Source organism: Phaenicophaeus curvirostris, chromosome Z (genome assembly GCF_032191515.1).
Source record: "Phaenicophaeus curvirostris isolate KB17595 chromosome Z, BPBGC_Pcur_1.0, whole genome shotgun sequence".
NCBI classification, from domain to species: domain Eukaryota; kingdom Metazoa; phylum Chordata; class Aves; order Cuculiformes; family Cuculidae; genus Phaenicophaeus; species Phaenicophaeus curvirostris.
Window position 1 is genome coordinate 23,752,541 of NC_091431.1, and position 15,933 is coordinate 23,768,473.

A 15,933-nucleotide genomic window follows, 5' to 3' on the forward strand; every position below is an offset into this window, starting at 1 on the left:
CATAATTTTCTTGCTGTACAATGACTTCTAGTTCCTCCTATTTGTTGCCCTTTCTGCGTGCATCGGTGTAGATGCACTTCAGCCAGGTTGTTGATCCCATGACCCTCCTGAGGAGAATAGTCTTAATTCCTAAGTGACTATTTGCTGTAGTTTCTAAGCTATCAATAACTTGAATCTTTGCTGACACCTGGAGTGCTGTTGTCTGAGGTAGCAGACTGAAGGGCCTCACTAGATACTGGAGTGCCATTCCCAGGCTTTTTTTCTATCAAGCCTGGGTTGGTCCCTCTCCCCCTTCAGATCTAGTTTAAAGTCCTTTTGATGAGCCCTGCTAGCTTCTTGGTAAGTATCCTTTTGCCCCTTGGGGAGAGCTGTACCCCATCCTTCATCAGCAATTCTGGTGTTGTGACACATGGTCAAAAAAACCCAAAGTTTTGCTCCTAACACCAGGTTCAGAGCCAGGTATTTATTTCCTGGTTCTTTCTGCTCCTTCCTCATTACCTCTAACAGGAATGACAGAGGAGAACACTGCTTGTGCACCCAATCACTTCATCCTAAGGTCCCAGGTCCTAAGGCCCTGAAATACCTTTTAATTGTCCTCAGGTTTCTTGTTGGGGTTTCAGTACTGCTTACTTGGAAAATCAATAACGAATAATAATCTGTGGGCCTAACCAGAGTTCAAAGTTTTCTTTCCACATCTCTCATCAAGGCCTCCAGGTGAGGTCTCACAAAAGCAGAGTAGATGGGCAGAATCACCTGTCTCAACCTGCTGGTCACGTTTCTTTGGATGCAGCCCAAGATATGGTTGGCTTCCTCGGCTGCAAGTGCACATTCCAAACAACGTGGGTTCATGAAATGCAAGTCCTGCTAAACTAACCTTATGTCCTTCCATTACAAGGTGACCCACTTAATGAATGAGCGCATACAGTGTAGTTGGACTTCAGTAAAGCCTTTGATAATGTTTCCCCACAGTATTCTACTTGAAAAATTGGCTACCACTGGCCTGGACAGATGCACCCTCTGCTGGGTTAAAAATTGTCTGCACTGCCAGGCCCAAAGGGTGATGATAAAATAAGTTAAATCCAGTTGGAAGCTGGTTACAAGTGGTGTCCCCCAGGGCTCAGTGCTGAGTCCAGTTCTTTATCTTTGTCAATGGCCTGGATGAAGGGACTGAGTATACCCTGAGTAAATTTATGGATGACACTAACCTAGGAAGAACTGTTCATCTGCTTGAGAGCAGGGAGGCTCTACAGAGGGATCTGAACAGGCTGGATTGATGGGCTGAGACCAACAGGATAAGGTTTAACAAGGCCAAGTGCAGAGTCCTGCACTTGGGACACAACAATCCTGTGCTGTGCTACAGACTTGAGGAAGAGTGGCTGGAAAGTTGCCTGGTGGAGAAGGCAGCCGACTGAACATGAGCTAGCAGTGTGCCAAGGTGGCCAAGAAGGCCAATGGCATCTTGGCTTGTATCAGAAACAATGTGGCCAGCAGGACCAGGAAAGTGATTGTGCCCTTGTACTCAGCATCAATGAGGCCGCACCTCAAAATCTGTGTTCAGTTTTGGGCCTCTTATTACAAAAAAAACATTGAGGTTCTGGAGCATGTCCAGAGAAGAGCAATGAAGCTGGTGAAGGGGCTGTAGAAAAAGAGAAATTGTCTTCCTTAGCCTACAAGAAGAGGAGGTTTAGGGAAGACCTTATCACTATTTACAACTATCTGAAAGGAGGTTGTAGAGAGGTGAGTACTAGTCACTTCTCCTAAATGATAGGTCATAGGACGAGAGGTAATGGCCTCAGCTTGCACCAAAGGAGGTTCAGATTGGACGTTAGGAAAAATTTATTTGCTGAAAGGGCTACTGAGCACTGGAGCAGGCTGCCCGGGGAGGTGGTTGAGTTATCATGTCAAGAGGTATTTCGAAGATAAGTAGATGAAGTGCTTAGGGATATGATCCTCCCAGAATCTATGCTAAAGCACGTGGAGGACAGGGAGGTGTTCAGCAGCAGCCAGCATGGCTTCACCAGGGGCAGGTCCTGTATGACGAACATAGTGGCTTTCTATGATGGGGTAACTGCAGCAGTTTGTTGGAAAAACCAAGGTGATCTATATGGACTTCTGTAAACTTTTGACATGGTCCCGCACAACATCCTTCTCTCTAAATTGGAAAGAGATGAATTTGATGGGTGGACTGTTCTGTGGATAAGAAATTTCTTGGATTGCTGGTCATGTTGAGAGCTGCCAAGCACCCCCAAGTCCTTCACTTCTGGGCTACTTACAATTCATTTCAAATCTCTTACTTAAAACATTTTCCATTTTTTTCTCATGCCATTGCTAATTGACTGTTTTGAAAATGCAATCTCAGATGACATAGTTCTGCTGTCCTTGCTAGCACTTAATTCAGCAGGCTCCCTCTCTGGGCCATAATACTGATTTTCAGAGTCCTGTGATGAAATTCACAGAGGATACAGCAGAAGGGAACCTCTGTAACTGGCCTTTTGTATAACGCAGCAGAAATTCTCACCTGTCTTGCATCTGTCCTGGAAATGGAGGAAGAAATCGGGCATGTCGCAGAATATCCTTCTGCACAGGCCCTAGATCTGTCAGACAAAGCTCTTTGCTCAATCAGCATCCTCTTTGATATCTAGCTTCCACAGATTTTTCTCATAGTAATTGAAAGTAGGCAGACAAATGGCAGAGAGAACAGGTCAGGAGGGAAATGGAGCATATTTTGTGAAAGCTAGACTGACTGTTAGAATCTACTGCTGGAAGACAAAAATATTTTTCCTTGCAAATCTAGCTCGTATATTCTTCCCTTTATTTTGCATAGAAATAAAGAGCTAATAAACAAAACCTCATTGCTCTTGTTTTGTGAGAGAATAGCCAAGTATTATGAAAGGCAATTATCTTCATTACTACTGCTATCATAGTTTTGGGATTAAAGTCAAACCTACATAGCTCTTTTATCATACAAGTAAAAAATAGCTTCTTAGTAGTTCATTGACATAGAAATACACCAAATGTATTTCATCTACTGGAGCCGTATAAGGCGCATTCTGATTACTCAAACTTTGACTTATTTTTGATGGTGTCAAATCTTGACATTTTTGTGACATTTCCAAGTGTACATACCATCACAAAGGCTATTAAGAAAATTACACTTTAAATTGGATTTGAATTTGCTTGTGCTGTTGTTTTACTTGAGGAGACTTCCCCTCATGGAGGCTTTATTTTGACAAAAAAAATGTCATGTGGGTGTCTTCTTTCTCTACATTTTCCTTGACACTCTCTCATTTATCAAAACAGTCTGTTGTGAGACCCAGAGCTCTTTCCTCCTTTGGCCTTGTGATATTTTGCTAGCTTTAATGTTGCCTTTCCACTGAAGATAAACCTGCATATAATACTGTACCACAGTAGGAATTGTTGAACTTTTCTTTTTTGGAATATTCAATGTCTGACGTTACAAACTCTGCATTGATCAGCTGTCATAGTTCAAGCTTTTCCGCTTTCAGCAGAGGTCGTCACAGATGATCAGTGATTTGCTACACTAAGCTAAAATAACTTAAACCATATAATAACTGTTTAGAGACCTCGCCTACTTGGCTGACTTTATATAGTGCCTTGATGACGTTCACACTACTGTTCTTAATTTCTATTCTAGAGGTCTACCTAAAAGCCAGAAGTAGTCAAGATTAACTCCTTTCTCATACTGCAAAAATGAAAAATAGCTGATAGGTATTTGGAAGAGTAGCACTGGAAATGGAAGGACTAACAGATATTTCACCACACAAAAAAGTTGCACTGAAATATGAAAACAGTCTGCCTGTTCTTGTTTGAAGTGTGCATATTTGATACATAAACTTATGGGTTTGTTGTGTTTTCAGTGTGAGAATACACGGGCAGTAAAGATAAAAGCTAAAACTTGTGGCTCTCAGGTGGTTTAACATATTCATTTTTTGTACTTCTTTGTGCTCCTTTACTGACAGACTGCTTTATTCATATTATTATATTATTTATGTTCCCATGGCAACCAGGAGCCTTTGCCAAGGAGCCAGCCCTGTGTGTCTCTTTTTGAGAAGTATCTCATAGACAGTCTCTGGTTCAAGGAACTTGCAGGTTACAGGCAGGAGGGACATGTGTAAATCAAAGGATACAGTGTTGGCTATGCACTCTATTTTGAATGCATTCAGGGATACATGTTCACTCACAGGGTGAGTGAACAGCCGACTAGGGAGCTGCAGGATTGTTACTGCTGGGGTTTTGACAGTCATGACTATTGGAATCATCCATCACTGGGATAATCTTTACTTGCAATGCAAGCATCCCCTCCTCATCAATCAAATTCAAAGGAAGCATGTTGAAGAAGGAATTGAAAAAAGGAAACAGCAGCACAGTGTCTGGTGTTTTTAAATAAATAACAAAGGTATTTCTCTTAAAATTAGATGAAACTTGGGAACATAAGATACTGTTGCTCACAGAAAGCCTGAAAACATATGTTGGGGTTTTGGGAGGAGGAGTTTTTTTGATTGGTTGGTTTGGGGCAGGGGGATTGGGGGAGGAGGCAGGGGTGACACTGAATATCAGCTGAGTGCTTTCCAAAACCTACAAGGAGCACAGCAGTTCATACTGGTTTATTTATGTTCATATAAATATTCCTAATGTGTTGAAAGCATGTAGGATTTCAGATCACAGAATCACAGAATCACAGAATAACCAGGTTGGAAGAGACCCACCGGATCACCGAGTCCAACCGATGGGATAATATAAACTTCCCTTTCTAAAATTCACACTGTGACTGTTTGGAAACATAGAGAAAATCCCATTTATTATATCCAAATGACCTTACATACCACTTTTTGCTTACAGCATTAAAACAGCTGTAAAACAACACAACCCCTAAGAAAATGCCCATGCTGTAAAGGGACTAAAGTCGTTTCAATGGAAAAAATGGCTGTGTTGTTTTATTTCTATTTGCTTTCAAGCTTTTAAAAGTTTTATTCATTTTAATAAACAAAACTATTTTAGACAAATGTGCTGCCATTACAATAATAGTGATTGTAGAAATTGAGGAAGGCAGAAATACTCATAGGACACTGTTATTTTGTAATGGCCTCCACTGCACAACTTTCACTATCTGCCCAGCCATGTTGAGTTCTGCAAATTATAGCACTTTATAGAAAATTATAGTTGACAAAAAACCTCTTTGACTTGCTCTTTAAATGCCTGGAGTCCTTTCTTGCAATTGATAATGCATTAGAAAACAGCATACACTGATTTTACCTGGCCTGCACTAAGACCAATCTTCAGCAAGTGGCTCCTTGAATTTTTGAACTATGGAACATCTTCCAATATGCAGAGGAATGAGCTAGCCAAAATCTTAGCATTATATTACAACACATGAGCCTTCATTCTCTTCCATTTCATTGCCTTTCCTTTAATCGGATGGCTCTCAAAATATTGCTGCTGATAAAAAAAATTTCTAGCTATATCACAGGAGGCAGTTATTCTGTATATTTACATTATAAATAATTGAATCTAAAAGTCCACCATTAAAATATTGTTTGGTTGCAGCATTTCTGAAAGACATTAAAGTTCTGGTTAAAACAAAATACTTGAAGTGAGATAAATTTCCGTCACAAGTATATCAAGGAAACTTCCTGGTCTGGGCAGTAAATTACCAAGGTGAAGATATTCCTAAGACAGTCCTTAGAATCTCTGCTGGACATTTAATATACCAGGGTGTTGAGCTGTAATATGCCTGCAGAACTCGGTGGATGGTATTCCCTTCCTTCTGTGCCCTGTGGGTATAAAGGAAGCCCTGTATTAGGTCCCACGAGGTACTGTAGAGCTTCGGGTGTATGTCAGAATGTGGTTTATGCTGTAAGATATCTCCATCCTGTGTGAAGCCAAGGTCTGTGAAAGCAGAGTTTGAGAAGGCAATGTGAAAAATGAATTAAGCAGAAGGCAGGATCATTCAGCCAGCTCAGCACTAGTATGTTAGTATGTAGTATGCAACGTTGCTTCCTGCTGCAGTGTGTGCCTGCAGCGGAATCAAGCCTGGTAAGTGGCTGTGACTCAAGGTAGTTGTTCTGTGTACTGTCAAGCAGTCTTTACTGTGATTTCTTAACCTTTTGCTTCTGGGTCAAGTCAAGTTGTCTCTACCTTGGCTACTTTATTTTTCCTGCTGTCATCACTACAGACCTAGCATTCTGTTCCAGATCTACTGTGATCCTTGCAGCATATGCATTGATGCTTTGGTGGTGATACAGAATCATTGAATTAATTGTGGGAAGAAACAACCACTTCCAGTGTATTAATATTATTTATTGTGTGGAAGGATCTAGTTAACTGTAAGGCATCTGCTCTTCTGCTGAAGTCTAATGGAGAGAGAAAATATCCTCTGGAACCAGAAGCTGAGAGTTCCTTGCAAGGTAGTCTGGGAGAACCTTTGCTGTGTTGGAAACAAACTGATGTGGATCCACATTAGAGGATGCTTGAAGTGCTTTGCAGAGAGAAGTAAGTCTCGTAACACAAGTAAGACCTTGTGTTCCAGCCTTCCATGAAAGGACTGTAACATGCCGCAGCAAAGTTCCTGACCCCGACCAAGAGCTACACAAGCAGTCAGATTATTTCTACCCTCTAACTATAATGACAAAATAATTGTATAATTCCTCTCCCAAGCTGGCATCTTGTAACAGCAAGTTCCATGCAGAGCCTGCTGTACATAGCTGGATATCTGTACTGTCCAGATTAGATTCTGCTCCACTTCTCCCCATACAGCTCATAAACAAGGAGACAAATGATGACCCTTCACTTGGGAAACACACATGTATGTAATCTCCAAACAATTGCATATGTGAAAATTATTGCAAATTTGGCCCACATTATGCATTATATTCAAGTCACAATATATGTAATTGGTGGCATCTTCAAAACATCCTAAGAAACAGAGCATAAAAAAAATCCATAATTCATTCACTGTTAGTGAAAAAGTTCTGTGTTGCATGCTTTTCCTTACACAGGGCTATCATGCAAGTGTAAAGCTTTGTGATTAGAGGCAGGGCAGGGTTCTGCTTCTTGAGAACAAGAAAAGCCAGTGGGCTTCTATCCAAAATTGAGCCAGAAGAGGCAGCAGTTCCATTTATCGCAGACTTTGGTTCCAGGCAGCAAATGAGATAGGAAGTATTTCTCTGTAACACTTATCATTATTTCTTTATCATCTGCTGTGAAAGAGCTCTGAGTTTTCTTTGCCATATCACCATTTAATGGTTCCTGTAGAAAAGAAGGTTTGGCAAATTTCTTCAGAGTGGGTGCTGATTGCACCTGTTACTCCCAAGCTGACTTCAATTTCAGTGAGAACTAGAGGAGAAGTCTGCTACCAGCGAACACAGAAACTTACACAGGAATTTCCAAAAGCCCAGTGCTTATGGCCAAAGGGCCACAGTGCATTCGGATCCTTTACATGGAGAGGCCGATTTTTGCTAGCTCATCTGCTAGCAAAAGTTCTTTTAAAAGTTCTGCTTTAAAAGCCAAGCTGGCAACAGAACTTCAAAAAATGAGTGTCCCCACTGCTCTCTAGTTTGTGGTGATGATTCTGTTGTTTCTAACTATTACAGTCATGATGCTTTTACTGATTTTGATTTCATGCTTGATGTGTAGTCATTACTCTTATAGCTAATGGCAAGTTAAACAGGGTCCCATGTGGCAGGATTCCCACTTGGAGGTGAAATTTAAGGATGGCTTTGGAATTAATATTTTCAGAATTTTATTTCATAGAATCATAGAATCACCAGGTTGGAAAAGACCCACAGGATCATCAAGTCCAACCATTCCTACCAAACACTAAACCATGACCCTCAACACCTCGTTCACCCGTCCCTTAAACACCTCCAGGGAAGGTGACTCAACCACCTCCCTGGGCAGCCTGTTCCAGTGCACAATGACCCTTTCTGTGAAAAATTTTTTCCTGATGTTCAGCCTAAACCTCCCCTCGTGGAGCTTGAGGCCATTTGTATGTGAATGCCTCTTACTATAGTACTTCTGGTTTGCTTATCCCAGCAGACTGGAAAAATGTGGCAGGAGTTAATTTGAACACACTGCTTTACCTAAGGCACAAGAAAAAAGCAGCAAAGAAGTTAGAGAGATTAAGAAGTGAAGAAGATTACATCGTTTCCAGTCCATGCAGCCAGTTTTAGCAGCACCCAGGCTTTTTCCTTGCTGCATCTGTAGCAATAATCTATGTCTGTGCTACAGAATTCAAGGGAGAGTGACAGGCAATGTGTTTCCCAGCTTTCTTTGAATCAATAAAAAGTGTGCTTTGCCACTTATTCCCATCATATCTGTCTTGCCATCAAATAAACTCTCTAAGATTCATTTTGGAGTTTTAGAAAGCAAGCATCCTTTATCACAGCACTGGATGCATGGAGGAATAATTCCATCTATCATGCACCACAAGACAGGAGCTGGCTACTGAATATATTTCCCATCTGCTTGCATATGTACAACATTTCCCAGAAGTACCATACGTATTCTGTTACTTCAAAGGACTAATTTTCATGTTATTATGGACTTCACAAGAGCCAAATCTCCACTGATTTGTACCAGTTCTCAGTCTGTCTGACCTTACATTCTTCAGATAAGGAGAGACTATAAACAAATTGAAATGATTACAGAAGAAGACACATCTGTCCAGCACATATTACAGTTAACACAAGGTATTGCCTTTTCTCAAGAGAACAGTGTCTGAAATACACACTGAAAACAAGTTGTGAGAAAAACTTGCTACATGAGAGACATGCTGTCTGAAAACCAGCAGCCAACTTTCAAAAAATAATTAATTAAATGAGACTTAGCAGAAGTTAGAAAACTGATTCTACTTTAGCTCAAACCGGAATAGTAATAGTAATTACTTCTTGCATCAGAGTGGACATGGAGAACACTGCAGGGCAGATACTGGACTTGAAATTACTTTTCCATCTCTTCAAAATAGCCAAAAAGTGGACTGCTGAATTTACAAAAGGCAGAATATTCCTTTTCCATCAAAGCATTTTTGTGATTAGGCCTCAGTGCCTGGATTTTCTGTGCAAGTGTTCCTGTAAATTTACAATTGCAAAATCACAGTTTAATTACACTTTAACAAAAACGGTAAATTTACAATTGCAATTTCCAGTACTGCTCTGGTAAAATGTGTCCAGTACCATTTTTTTCCTTATATCATTTTTATTCTGTTTGGAGGATCACAATGTTCCTTCTGTTCTAGAAGAATACTGTCCAATTAATTAATTAATTACCCTCCTGACCACATGTTTTTCCCAGATCTCAAAGGAAAAATTGGATATCTGTATTAGCTGCCAGGGCAAACCTAGTGGGCTGCGTGATCATGTACTTTTTGTACATATGCTTAACTTCTAGTCCTAATTTATTTGAATTCTAATTACAGTGTTGAAAACAACAAACTCTGATCTATTCACACCTTATGTGTTTTTGTCTGCCTGCAGTTAATGGTTGAAGAGGTCTCCTAAGTGTTCTGACTGGAGAAATACAGATGGAAACATTCCTGCCTTTCTTGGTATTTGATGGACCTGAGAAACTGTTGTTTGTACAGTGGCATTTTGCTATTGCAACTCTTTGTAATGAGCATTATAGCAGGTGGCTTTCATTCAGGTTTCCCTTCCTCCTTTCTATTTAGCTGCTGGAAGCCTTTTATATGGAAAAGCCATGTTTGGCAATTCTATCAACAATATTAAAAAGCGAAGGTGGAAGTCAAAAAGAAAAGGTCTGTTTAGATATCTGTAGCTGTTTTGTCATTCAGTCATCTGTTTTCCTTCAGACATGCACACTAAAGTGTAAAATGACAGCAAAGATAACAGGGTCTCCGCCTGTGATGCTGGCTTTAATTTAGAGCTTCACAGCTGGAGATGCAGAGCCATTCCTTGTGACTAGTCACTCTGCAAAGCAAGACATCAAATTGCACTGCCTTCCTCTGAAATATTGCTCTTAAGCTTCTTTCAGATAAACAATCTTAAAGCAATGATGGAAAAAGTAAAATTACATGACTGAAAGAAATCCTTATGAATCAGAGCCTGGAGGAGAGAATGTGCCATAAACAGCAGGTGAAAGCGCTGGAAATCTAAGGATCCCTCATGTTGAGGAATGGGGAACATCATCTAATTTATTCTTTATTGTGGCCTGGAAGCATGAAGAAGGCCTATTTAGGAAGGGAGGAATGGAACTGAGGACAAGCTGATTGTGATTGCAGAAGCATTCCCCATATATACATGACCGAAGGCTCTATCTCATCAGCTGGTTGTGAATTTCAAAGTTCTGAAACGTCTAAGCACTGCTGGTAAAGCTAGGACTTGTGGACATCTTATTAGATTCTAGGCTTTAAACTGGGGAGAAACTCTACCACAGCCTCATTCATGTTGTCCACTTCCTTCACAGGCTGCCCTAACTGATCTCTGAGCAACTGTGTTTAGGTGGCCTGCTGGTCTCTTCACACATTTGTCTGCCCCAAACCCACCATATGCTTTTATAGTAGCATCCATAAGAAGCCTTTTAGCACCGTTCTGTTAAACCTAAGCAGCTACAGCTTTCCCAGCCATCCTGCCTTAAGCTTTTGTTAACCCTCATGAAGAATTTTATAGAACAGATTGAGCTGGATTTTTGTTGCTCTGGAAATAGTAAGCAGGCAGATCTTTGCACAGCAGGGGCCAAACGAAGTTTTTGACACCAACGTAAATTTCTGCACCCTCGTATTTGCAATCCTTAATGCTATTTGTTTCAGAGAGAATGTAGGAATGGGTTTCTTCTCTGTAAACTCATATTATGATTTAGGAAGGAACTGAACTGTGTTTATGAATATGAAGCAGCCTGCCTAATACTTTGGATTAAGGAGGAAAAATTACTTGCTTTAAGCAACTTTATTTCAGATTTGAATGCAAACTACTGTCTGAGTGCAACCAAGAAACAAAAGCTTTTGTCACTCAGGTAGAGTTTACCAGCCGCCTGTTGCAGAGGTGTTATGACAGAGGTAAGGAGCTGCCATATCTGAGTTTCAGGAAGTGGTCCCTTATAGCAGTCCCAGAAAAGCAGCAGGACCTAGACTAGTAAAAGTCTAACTGCCGCATAGCACTGTTGAGTGAGAAAACAGCCTCAGGGAACAACTTTTTTCAACACATGGTTATATCCATGAAGAAAATTTCTCTGTGACTGTTCCAGGAATCAGACATCTCAAACCAGCATGCTTTGCTGCATACAAGGGTGCTGGAAGAAATGATTTTTTAAGTTTAACAACAATTATCGTATAGGAGGTGTTCCTTGGCTTGCTACTGATCTCAGCCAAGCAGTTTTCTTTCCCAGGGCCCCAGGTTCCTGCTCCATAAACAGAATAAATTGTCAGGTTCCTCTGTGAGATTCTTTCAGCTTTACCAAGAAATACCTTACAAAATAATGATCCCTAGTTGGCCTTCCTTAAGGAACAGGTTAGTGGGCTATTTCATTCATGTCAGACTTTTTGCAGATGCAGAGGATTTATTACAGGTGATGATAAGATGCCTGTCAGGAGGAAGCTCTTCTGGTGTATAAGGGGCCTGGGTAAACCCTGTAAGAACTCTAGGACCACTGACTCTTTCTCAAAGGACCCAGCCTGTGAGAGAAGAGACTCTGAGTACCTACCCATTCACTCTTCTCTTTCTGTTTCCAGTTTACAAAGGAAAGGATTTAGTTAGACCACTCTTATTCCAGTGGAGACTTATCAACACGCTCAGGGAATGGGTCTCAAAAGCAGCAGACTTACAAGCATTCTCACAGTGAAACTCATGCCTTGGGTGAGGGAGACTTTTCAGCAGCTCTTGTATATTTTTCTTTTTTTCTGTAAGAACACAGTTCTCAGTAGCAATCTCTTATTTTGATCAACCTTGAGCCTATTTTTAGCTCACTCTATATGCATTCAAGTTCATGAATGTCTTAAATGTCACAGATAATGAGGAGTCATTTTTCCCCATATACTGATCACACAGCTGGTGGCAATCATTCCAGATTCAAGCTATCATCAGCATACTTAAAAATTCTAATGAAGTTATTATTTATTAAAGAAAGATTCATGGCAATAGTCAAAGTATTGCAGAGACTACAGATCATGAGACCTCCTGTGAATTTTTGTTTATTGGAGTATTAATGTCTATTAATTCTGATTTTGATAGCAGTTTCCTGTCTGGGCTATTGTTCTAATAGCATATGACTAAATTCTTCAACTATGCTGATGTTTCTTTGAAGAATTATCTTACATAACTCTAACTCCCCTAAATTAAAGACAAATAATCTGTGGCAGGCAGGAGAAGCATAGATGTTTAACAGCAGTATTCAATATTCATAGTCATTTGTGTTTTCTCTCCTCTTGTGAAATTTAATTTCCCATAGCTTCTGAAGTGCTTTTCAGCAAGAACTACAGACCCATCAGTCTGACCTCTAAGCCCAGCAAGATCATGGAACAGATCCTCCTGGAAACTCTGCTGAGGCACATGGAAAATAAGGAGGTCATTGGTAACAGCCACCACAGCTTCACTAAGGACTAATCATGCCTGACAAAAGTTGGCCTTCTACGATGGGGCTACAGAGTTGGTGGAGAAGAGAAGCATAACTACATCATCTGCTTGGACTTGTGCAAAGCATTCTACACTGTCCAGCATGATTTTCTGGTCTCTAAATTGAAGAGGTACAGATTTAATCGATAGACCTCTTGGTGGATAAGGAATTGGCTGGATGGTCACAATCGGAGGGTTGTGTTCAACAGCTCAGTGTCCAGGTGGTGATGAGTGACATTGCTCAGAGACTGGTATTGGGACAGATTTTGCTTAATGTCTTTGTTGGAGACATGGACATCAGGAATAAGAGCACCCTCATCAAGTTTGCCAATGACACCAAGCCGTCTGGCATGGTCGACGTGCTGAAGGGAAGAGATGCAATCCAGAGGTACTTTGCCAGGCTTGAGAGGAGGGCCTGTGTGAACCTCATGAATCCCTACAAGACCAAGTCAAGGGCGTGCACCTGGGTCAGGGTAATCACAAGCACAGCTAAAGCTGGGCTGTGAATGGATTAAGAGCACACCTGAAAAGAAGGACTTCGGGGTGCTGGTGGGTGGGATGATTCAGCAATATGCACTTGCAGCCCAGAAGGCCAATCATATCCTGGGCTACATCAAAAGAAGCATTGTCAGCTGGTCGAGGCAAGTGATACTGCCCCTTTCCTCTGCTTTCATAAGACCTCACCTGGAGTACTGCATTCAGTTCTGGAGTCCTCAGCATAGGGAGGTCATGGATCTGTTACAGTTTGATCTGTTAGCAAACTAGCATCCTGAAAGAAGATGGCTGTAAAAGTCAGAAGATCTGGATCTCCGTCAAAACTGAGATGACCTGTAGTAAAAGTAGTTCTGCCAAAGATCCCTTTGGTCACACAGACAGACAGCTGAAGTTTGGTTTCCAAGCAAAGTACAGGCACAAACCAGATGTAGAAGAGAGGCAGAAACAGTTCTTGCAATGTCAGCGAGGGCAGGGGGGAATAGGATAACAACAAGACTTCAGTACTCAATGAGGACTTCTGATTTGGAGTGGGCAGGAAGGAAATAATTTTCATGGCTTCTGGAGGAGATGTTGTCACCCAGATTAAATCAGTGAGATAAATGGCAAAATATATGTGTCAGGATGGGTGGATGGTAGTACTGGGGCATCATATAGTGATCTAGGACTTTTCACAGAATCACAAGGTTGGAAAAGACCCACAGGATCATCGAGTCCAACCATTCCTATCAAATATTAAACCATGCCCCTCAGCACCTTGTCCACCTGTCCTTTAAGCACCTCCAGGGAAGATGACTCAACCATCTCCCTGGGCAGCCTGTTCCAGCACCCAATGACCCTTTCTGTGAAAAACTTTGTCCTAATGTCCAGCCTAAATCTCCCCTGGTGGATCTTGAGGCTGTTCCCTCTCATCCTGTTCCCTGTCACTTGGGAGAAGAGGCCAGCACCCTCCTCTCTACAACCTCCTTTCAGGGAGTTATAGAGAGCAATGAGGTCTCCCCTCAGCCTCCTCTTCTCCAGGCTAAAAAACCCTAGCTCTCTCAGTGCCGAGTACAGAGGGAAAATAACCTCCCTGGACCTGCTGGTCACGCCGTTTCTGATACAAGCCAAGAGGCCATTGGCCTTCTTGCCCACCTGGTCACACTGCTGGCTCATGTTCAGTCGGCTGTCAACCAACACCCCCAGGTCCCTCTCCTCCAGGCAGCTTTCTAGACAGACTTCTAGTCTGTAGCACTGCACAGGGTTGTTGTGCCCCAAGTGCAGGACTCGGCATTTGGCCTTGTTAAATCTCATGCCGTTGGTCTCAGCCCAGTGGTCCAGCCTGTTCAGCTCCCTTTGCAGAGGGATCCCTACCCTCCAGCAGATCCATGCTTCCACCCAGAAGCATATACAACCTGGCATGTTTGGTAAGGACAGCTTTTGGTGATAAGCCTGTTTGCCTCATTGCACAGCTACATCAAACCCTGATCCCAAGTGCCAGCAATGCAAGTCACATCTGCAGCAAAGCAAGGACTCTAATCCAGTGTATAAAGTGATTATCAGAGCAGGTTATCTCCCTGAAAGTTTCATCATGAATTTTTGATGATGTTAGGAGCATTACCACCTCTTACAACAGCCCAGGAGTCCCTACTGCCAGGATGGAATAGTCTCTACTGCATTTGGAAGGAACCTTAAAGAATACCTATTTCCAAACCCCATGCCACTGGCAGGGACACCTCCCACTAGACCAGGCTGGTCAAGGCCCCGTCCGACGTAACCTTGAAAACTTCCAGGGGTGGGGCATCCATAACTTCTCTGGGCAATCTTTTCCAGTGACTCACCTCTCTCATGGTGAAGAAGTTCTTCCTGAAGCCCAGTCTAAATCTTCCCCCTTCCAATTTAAAGCCATTTCCTGTCATCCTATCACTACATACCCTTGGAAAAAATCCCTGCCCGGCTTTCTTGTATGCCCCCTTCAGTACTGGAAGGCTGCCATAAGGTCTCCTTGGAGCCTTCTCTTTCCCAGGCTGAACAAGCCGAGCTCTCTTATCCTGTCCTTGTATGGGAGGTGCTACAGCCCTCTGATCACCTTCATAACCCTCCTCTGGACCCATACAACAGCTCTATATCCTTCTTAAGTTTCCAGAATTAGACACAACACTCCAGGTGGAGTCTCACAAGAGCAGAGTAGAGGGGCAGAATCCCCTCCCTTGCCCTGCTGGCCATGCGTCTTTTAATGCAGCCCAGTATATGGTTGGCCTTCTGGGTTGCTCATGTTCAGCTTCTCATCAGTCAGCACCCCAAAGTCCTTCTCTGCAAGGTTGCCCTCAATCTTGTTGTACCCTAGCCTGTATTGAAACCATGGATTGCCCTGACTCAAGTTGTAGGAACTTGCTCTTGGCCTTGTTGATCTTCACGGAATTCACACAGGCCCACTTCTCCAGCCTGTCCTTGTCCCTCTGGATAACATCCTATCCTTCTGATGTGGCAACTACATCACTCAGCTTGATGTCATCTGCAAACTTGCTGAAGATGCACTCGATTTTGCTGTTTATGCCATCAATTAATTAATTTCTATTTTAAGGCTTATTCTCTTTCTACCCATTCCAGTCCTTCTGCCTTTCACTTTAATGGAATAATGAAAATAACAGATTCTGATGTCATTGTGCCACATGTTTATGAGTGCTTAGAGAATCCTTTGTAATTTCCTTTATGTAAATTGCAATCTTTTCTTCAATTTGCTTTTATTGCTCAATTTCTCTCCAGTGATACAAACCTCTTTTTCTTCTGCTTTGGGACACTATTTTGTAATTTTCTCCAAAGGTTACCCAACTGACCTGGGGAAAAATAATAGATTCATGATTCCGTGACTGATTCCATGGTA